Source organism: Bidens hawaiensis, unplaced genomic scaffold (genome assembly GCF_021521415.1).
Source record: "Bidens hawaiensis isolate Kalapana, Puna unplaced genomic scaffold, B.hawaiensis_p1.1 tig00022324_1, whole genome shotgun sequence".
Lineage (NCBI taxonomy): Eukaryota > Viridiplantae > Streptophyta > Magnoliopsida > Asterales > Asteraceae > Bidens > Bidens hawaiensis.
The window spans coordinates 106116-114137 of NW_027493475.1; the positions used below are offsets into that span (position 1 = coordinate 106116).

The following is an 8022-nucleotide window of genomic DNA, read 5'->3' on the forward strand; positions in this document are numbered from 1 at the left end:
TAATGATATAAATAATAGAGTAAAAATAAGCAAAACTGTTATCTGTGAGTATAAACAATGAAATCGTTAAGCAAGTAATGGGTGTCGGTGAAACCATTGCCAATGCGATCGGGCTCCGGCCACTACGACGGTCATATGATCATACTATAATGAGATTATGTTGGACCTCTCCGAATGCGGTTCAAGTAAGCAAATAAGCAAATAGCAAGTAACAAGCAGTCATTCAATTGACACACAACACAAAGATCACAGTTTGCGTTTGAGGAAGAATAAGATAAATAATTTGATAAATGGTACGCAAGTGTCCCCAAAACATTGAAAACAAGTAAAATAGGGGAGTGATTACTCACCTGATCGGATAAACGAAAAACAAGTGATGATGTGAGAGAGATGAACCCTTCGGGATACACCGTCAAGGATTCCTAGTTAAATAATATTAAATGAATTAATTTATAATGAGTCAACATGTATAATGAATTAAAGTTTCGATATAATTTGAGTTATGGTTGGGGTTGAGAAATTATTGATTGAACGATGGATTCTATTGTTATTATTATTGCGAAAACAATATCATTGTTTTATCATTTAATTATAATAGTCATTACTTTTATACTTTATAAACCATCTTTATACTAAACGTAACATATAATCGAATTTATAAAAAATTAGTTTAAATAAATAAATATGAGTTGAGCTATACTATACTAATAACCGTTTAAAAAATTAATTATAATAAAACTCTATATTTTAAAATCTTTTAACGAAGTTCAATGATAAAACTATAGTTAATTCATTTAACACGTTTAATACATTTTATTACATATTTGTAATAATAATAATAATAATAATAATAATAATAATAATAATAAATATAATAATAATACATACATACATACGTGTATATAAATATACATATAGTAAAACGATTAACGACGAGAAACGTCAATATTGATGTTCAGGATTTAATAAAGTAAAGTTCGTTTTATTATTAATATATATTTTATGATGCATACGTGTGTATATATATATATATATTAAAACCTTGTAACGAGATTAGTTGACAAGAAAACGACAAGAAACATCAATTATAGAGTGTCGGGTTTGTTAAAATATCGTTTATTGATTAATATTATTAATTATTAATTATCATTAATATAATAAATAATAATAATAATAATAATAATAATAATAAAATAAAAGAACTAAAAACCGGCCTGGACGAGACTCGAACCCCGGCAGGCCCAGTTCAAGCCCTCGCAAAGTACCACCCAACCAAAGCGTCAATTTGTTTAAAGCTGGTAACCATATTATTATATATAGACGCGATTTAAACCCAATTTCGAATACAAACCCTAGATCTTAAATATGCGATCGCGACTGATGTTAATCAAAAATTGAATGAGGGTTATTGTAGTACATCAAAAAACCGATCACAATGATGGAATTAATTACCTGAATTAGTGATGGATGAAAGGATGATGACGTATACGGCCGTCGGCCATACTTTAATCAAAAACGAGATCCGTAGGCTTCTATAATGTAATTAAGTACAGGGGTTTTGGTCGCCTAGTTGTGAAGAAGGTGCAGGTGTGTTTAATTGCATTCTTGTTAACTCTAGAGGGTATGAACAACAGATGTTATGTGACGGGTTACGTAATTGTTAATACGTATGTCATTGATCGACATACCTAAATTAAGAGGGTCGGTTAGGCCGCAAAAAGACAAGATTAACAACCTTGATTTGACTTCCAAGTTTACAACGAGAATTTAGGCACAAGAATACAAAACGGGTACGGGTTAGGGTTTGGATCAAGGTAAATGGGTTAAATCAAAATTTACAACCAAGCCCTTGGAGGATGGAGATGGAGGCATTAAAGGATTAAAGTTTAGTGTGGAGGGTTAAGCTTGAATATTTTTAAAGTTAATATATAAAAATAAATAAACCACTAATAATAAAAATAATAATTACTCGATAAACGTGATAATTTTATTGATAAAAATTTCCCGAACATAAAGCGGGTCGGGTAACGATTGTTAAAATAATAATATAAAACTCCGAGTTGTTACACATGATTCATCATCTAATTAGCCAACTTATCTCTCTATTTATTATTTACTAACTCGAGTAAATTCTTTTCCGTTAAAACAAATAATATATTAAAATATTATTATTGAAATTTTAGGATATTACACTTTATGAGGGATTGTTGATGACATTACTTCACCGGCCTTAGTACCTACAAAACACAAGTACTTACAATGTCAAGACCAATAGCAATTGTTAAGAATTATTTGCTTATAAAAACTATCACAAAATACAAATGGAAGATAATATTAAATTGGATGAATGAATAAACAATTTGGTCATCTCCCACTTTTCTCTTTCATCTTAAAGCTTTCCAGGGAGGTTTAACATATTCAAACCCCTCACCACATCCAATAAACTCCCCCCCCCCCATTCTCCACTTCTAGATCCTGAAATCGTCCGTTAGCACACCAAAATCGCTTGAATTGGTAAATATCGCATCCTCCTCAGATCTGGTTCTCGTTTTCAAAACCCTAATTTCCATGCAGGTGGAGCCAAAACCAAAATCGGTGAGTGTGAGTGTGAGTGTTTTCAACTAAATTATTTTCATTTTTGGTACAAAATTAGCCAACTTTTTTGTAGGATCCTGAGAATTTGATCTGGATTTGTGTCAGATTAAGGGGAAGTGGTTGTTTTATGTGATTAAGCCCATGCTATCAGTGGATGTTAAGGTTGAAACAGATGATTAGGGAAAGGCATCATTCTTCTACATAAGGTATTTGCTTATTCTAACTACACATTGGATGCCTGGGTTAATTTTATCCATTAGGAAATGAAGCTACTTTTATTGTGTGCTTAGCTCTTCGAGAAGATGAAATTCAACCTAAATTGCAGTCTTTCAATTTTAGACAAGATTAAGGTAATTTCATATATTTAACTAATCCACTTTGTGTTGTTATCTTTTTGTTAACTGAATCTGTTTGACTCGTTAGAAGCAAAACTTTTGACAAGCTTGTCATGTTGGTTTCTTGAATCAAATATTTTTTTTTTATATTTATTTGTTAGCAGCATTCCGTTGAAGATCGGCGGGGAGAGCAGCGGTTTGGGTTCCGGCGGTAGAACCAAGATTTCGACGGCAACAGTTTTGGTTCCACAAATCAGGTAAAGTCACTACCGTGTAAACATTAAGGGTTTGAAACTGTTTTTTGAATCTACAGGACCTAAATCTTTTGTATATGATTTTCATTGTAATGTAAAATCACTACTTTTTATTAAATATAAATCATAAAATACCATTTAAAATGATTTTGATGTCGAAATATAAAATTCAAATGCTTTTGTTTAATTATTTTTTTTTTAAAAATAAGTTTTTAAAATTCAAATATCAAAAAAATTATTCAAAAGTCTAATTTGCGGCTTTATGTGCAAGATTCCTGCTTTTTATGAGCTGGAATTGATAAAGTTGTCTGCAAAAAAGCAACTGTAAAAATAAAAGGTCAAAAGTGAGACATGAAAAGACACAATATTTAATTATGATACAAGTCTTGATCTCTTTCAATATTCAAAATTCATTTGTTCGGCTTTTATTTTAGGTCAATTTAGGTAAGATTATTGAAAGTGTGATTATCTTGCTGTTAAATTCGACCCTGTTTTATTTTAGACAATGATTTTAGTAGTTTTCTGATTCAAGTAATTAGAAGCTTTTAAAGAGTCTGTTTTTTTCTTGTGATATGTGTTTCTATGATGTTATGGTAGAAGTAAGGTATTATGGATTAATATTAATCTTGGATATATGGCCTAACTGTAACGCACTTTTACAAAAAGTTGTAATATGTTATCGATATAAGCTAGAAAGATGGATGATTTGATGATATTAATATGGTACTATTACTTATTTCAATTATTGTGAGTTTTCGCTAATTTTGTTGAAGGTTTTTAATTCGATTGATTGTTGATAAGTTTGTTTATACATGTGTTGATGAAACATTCTTAAGTAGTTGAATGTTTTTTAAGGTTGTTGATGAAACTTGTGAACAATTGAAACTACATTTTTTTGGTTTATAAGTTTATTGATGTATCAGGGGCATATAGTTTTGAAGCTTCTAAAAACCGTCAAGCAGGCGAAATTCAGGTTTGTTAATCAACAGATCTTGTATTGCTTCTATTATGGTTTTAATTTATGATCTTTCTTTCATTCATTATATTAAAATTGTTTTAGAAAATCATTGGTATGCAAGCGGTTCCAATTTATGTGAGTCACCCGTTCAACCGGGCACAATTCAACGGTGCATCCTTTAAGCAACATGGAGTTGCAGGTCCATTTATTGGTTCCTTTGTTGCTCGAACGACCTCACCGTGGTATGAATTGTGTTGTTATATAGGGGTGTTCACGGTTTGGTCTTGACGGTTTTATATCAAACGGTGAACCAAACCGTTACTAACGGTTTTTAAACAATGTTATATACTTTTATTGTTCTTTAGTATATGTGGATCAATTAATTCTTGATTTTTAAGTCACCAATATGTAAGATTGTTAAGTTTTTTTTTATTGTGTACAATTCTTTTGGCATAAAGTCATTTTGGCCACTATAATTGTTAAAATTTGTTAATGAATATATGGTTTCAAACTAACTAACTAAGCTTCTAAAACAATTAGGGATAGTCTGAAGCTAAAGGCGAAAGAAAAATATGCAGACTCAATAACAAACCACAATTAGTATATAAGGTTTCTCCATTTTCAATTTTGGTTTGTTCTTGATGTGTAGATTTTGCCATTTTGGTGTGGTTCACGTGAGGATGATGGAAGTATTTTCATTGGAACTGAGAAGAAAGAATCAGATGAATATACACAAGAAATTGGTTATGTATCAGAAACAAACAGACACAAAACATGCCAAACAGTAAGCGAATCTTTCTTGTTGTGGTCTTTCTGTACATGTCATTATTCATGATTATAGTTGCTCATGTAATTAGGTTTATTAAAAAAATAGGAATTTTGAACAAGCTTAAATTTTACAAGATAGCTAGACAAAAATATCAACTTTACTTGGTGGTTTTTTAGAATTAATATTCCATTACCTTTTACACTTGTCATTTTTATAGCATTTACATTAAGCAATTCTATTTGTTTACAAAAACTTCCAGACATGTTTTTTTTTTTTGGTTTTTTTCATTCTTAGGGCTTTAGAAATAATATATATACTTTGCATAAGCTTCTTTGTGTTGGACCCCATTAATTAACATTGGCGACATTTAAAAAAAAATTGTTTACATAATAGATTAATAGGTATTCTTACTTTCTCTCAAGATGATATCTTTTTCTGTTAATTCATTTGAGATAAAAGGTCCCATTTAATAGAAACTTCCTCTGATGCAAGTTGTTGAATTGTTATAATATTTATTATTTAAAAAGATAAAAACCATTATCCATGTATTGTTTCTTTTTATTTGAACTTAAATAGACGAGTCAGGTTCATATTTAGGTCAAAACAAGTCAGGTCAATCGGTTTTTACTTTTGAGTGAGTATAATGAGTTTGGTTCGAAACGACTTACGAACGAATGAGTTTGGGTCGAAACAAGTTGTTTTGAAAGAGTATGATCGGAATAAGTTTGGGTCGAAAAGAGGAGTGTGGTCACGTTGGAAATTGTGGAAAAGGAAAAAAATGATGGCAATTTTAGTTTTCTGTCAAGTTTTGACTTTCAGTTCCAAACTTATTGGGTAGTTTGACACTTTTTGGTCTATTTTGACCAATAAAAGTCAATGGTCTAAATGTAGATACTTCATATGATAATCAGATATTGAATGTTACTATGCATTCAAGCATTCATATTTTTTTACCAAGACCACCCATATATTGTAACAACTTTATAAGCTAACTAAGTATATATCTTCAAGGTTTCCTTTACCAACTTAAAGATCCGTTTAACTGAAGTGTATAACTGATATTCATATTAATTTTATTGTTATTTTTTTTGTATTATTGATGTTAGGGGTACATTTGTAATTTTATAATTAGCTGCATAAACTTAACTAAAATCGGGTTAAATCAAAAGAAGTACATATTTGGATGAGAAACTGGTTGATGTTCATGTAGGTGATTAATACATTTAAATATTGAGATTTTTTATATGAATATTATGCATGCCGACTTTGAGAAGATGACTATTCATCTGTATGTCTAAAATCCAAGGTAAGTTATATTACTTTAAAATTAAAATTTTTAGTCAAGTGAAATAATTTGTCTCTCTCTTTATGTGTTAAATGTGCAGGAGATGTAGGCTTTAGTGGATGAAGCTTCATCTGATATGACTCAATGGGTTGTTGAATTTGTAGGTTAGACTTTTATAATAGCTTAACAATTGGCCTATGTTAGTTTACTTTTGGGATTTCTTCATGCATATTGGTTTTTTATACATGAAAAAACGTAAAGTTATGCTCATGATAGTGTCCAAAAAGTAAGCATGATAGGCGTTCCCGGGTGACTGGTTAAACAAATACGGGTCATGATGGAAAACGGGTTTTAAAAAAAATAACTTGGTTTGGGTCTAAATGGGTTGTTTCAAAACAGACGCTGGTTTGGTTAAAACGGGTTCTGCCCAAAATGGAGTTGGCTTAAAAGTTAAAACAGTTCCTTTGTAATTTTCTGAATTTCTTTTATATTTTCTTTTATTAGTTAACATGACTTAAGTACACAGTATGAGGCAAATTTTATCGATTACATTGTGCACGAGTAGTTCGTTTTTGATTCAGTTTTGGGACCTAACCAAAACCAAAATTTTCAGTTACGTATTTGAGTTTTTGACCCTAATTGTATGCAACGTTTATTTTTTAATATATTCATTGGCACCCAAAATAAATTTTTTTTGAACAGCTGATATTATTGAATGAAAAAAAAATATCTTATTTTAGGGTGTCCCTAATTTTATGCAAAGTTTACTCTTTAAGTGTTAGACCAATATTAATTGTAAAATATTGACAAACTAAAGATACTCCTCCGTGCTTTCTCTTTGTGATGTTGAAAGCTGAATATAATATTACCAAACTTTGATATGATAACCTTTTGTTGGTGTTTCTTTGTTATCTATAACATTGACGAACCTTTACAAGGGGTAAGACTATAATGCAATTTAGTAGCTATAATCATATATTTTTATATACTCTTTGTGATTATAGTTTTTATTTAAATGCCGGGCAATTGTGCCATGCTGCTACAAACATATATAAATGAGGTCGTCTTGCGCCGGTACTCTAAACGCGTCCGACAACTGATGGTGATATTTGGACATTTGGAGCTGATGTGAGCAGTGCATTAATGTTAATTTTTTCGAGTGTTGACGTGCCGCATCGTGCTCGGGTGAATTACTTTCACAAGTTCACCCGAGCTAATGATGCACTTAATGTCTTGTGAGTTTTTGGCAAATATAAAAATTTTAATATGTGGATGAAGATTGAGAGATAAATGTAATGAATTGAATAAACTTGAGATATGAATGTTGTGAATTCTAAATTTGTAATTATTTTATGCTTAAATATCGTGCCAGCATAATTTTAAATTAAGGTGTTTTTTTGTCTACAATTTTAACAAGGTGTTGTGATTATTTTTTATTTTGTTGGTCTTATTTTTTATTTCTTATTAAGTTATAAAACCGTGATCCACTATTATTCAATCGGTAGTATTTTGGTATCAAATACAACTTTGTAGCAAGTCATTTTGGTATCAAATATAAACTTACAGAGTTGAAATAATGAGTCTTTAGAAAACATAAAATGACTTTTATTACTATTTTTCAATCTAATTTTTTTTCATAGTTTATTCCCGCCCATTCAAAATTTAAAGGCATATGGGTTTCTAATAAAATTTCTAAGGAAATTTTTATGACAATCCTTCTAAACAAGTATCATACAAACATTTGTAAAAAGGGAGACAAAGACTTTTATTTGGTGAACATTGTAGTAAATTGAAACTGATGTTCACAAAATATAAAATGGAAAATT

General features: G+C 30.2%; 1 long non-coding RNA gene across 2 annotated transcripts; it reads left to right on the plus strand.

Annotated features, from left to right (window-relative positions):
* Nucleotides 1-2711: 2711 nt before the first annotated feature.
* Nucleotides 2712-3829, plus strand: LOC143565363 (uncharacterized). 2 transcript variants are annotated; one of them, XR_013141057.1, is made up of 3 exons: nt 2712-2801; nt 2886-2945; nt 3092-3829. It is a non-coding gene; the product is annotated as an uncharacterized LOC143565363 (long non-coding RNA). The 2 variants fall into 2 exon arrangements; XR_013141056.1 differs by having other exon boundaries at nt 3095-3829.
* The last annotated feature ends 4193 nt before the right edge of the window (nt 3830-8022 follow it).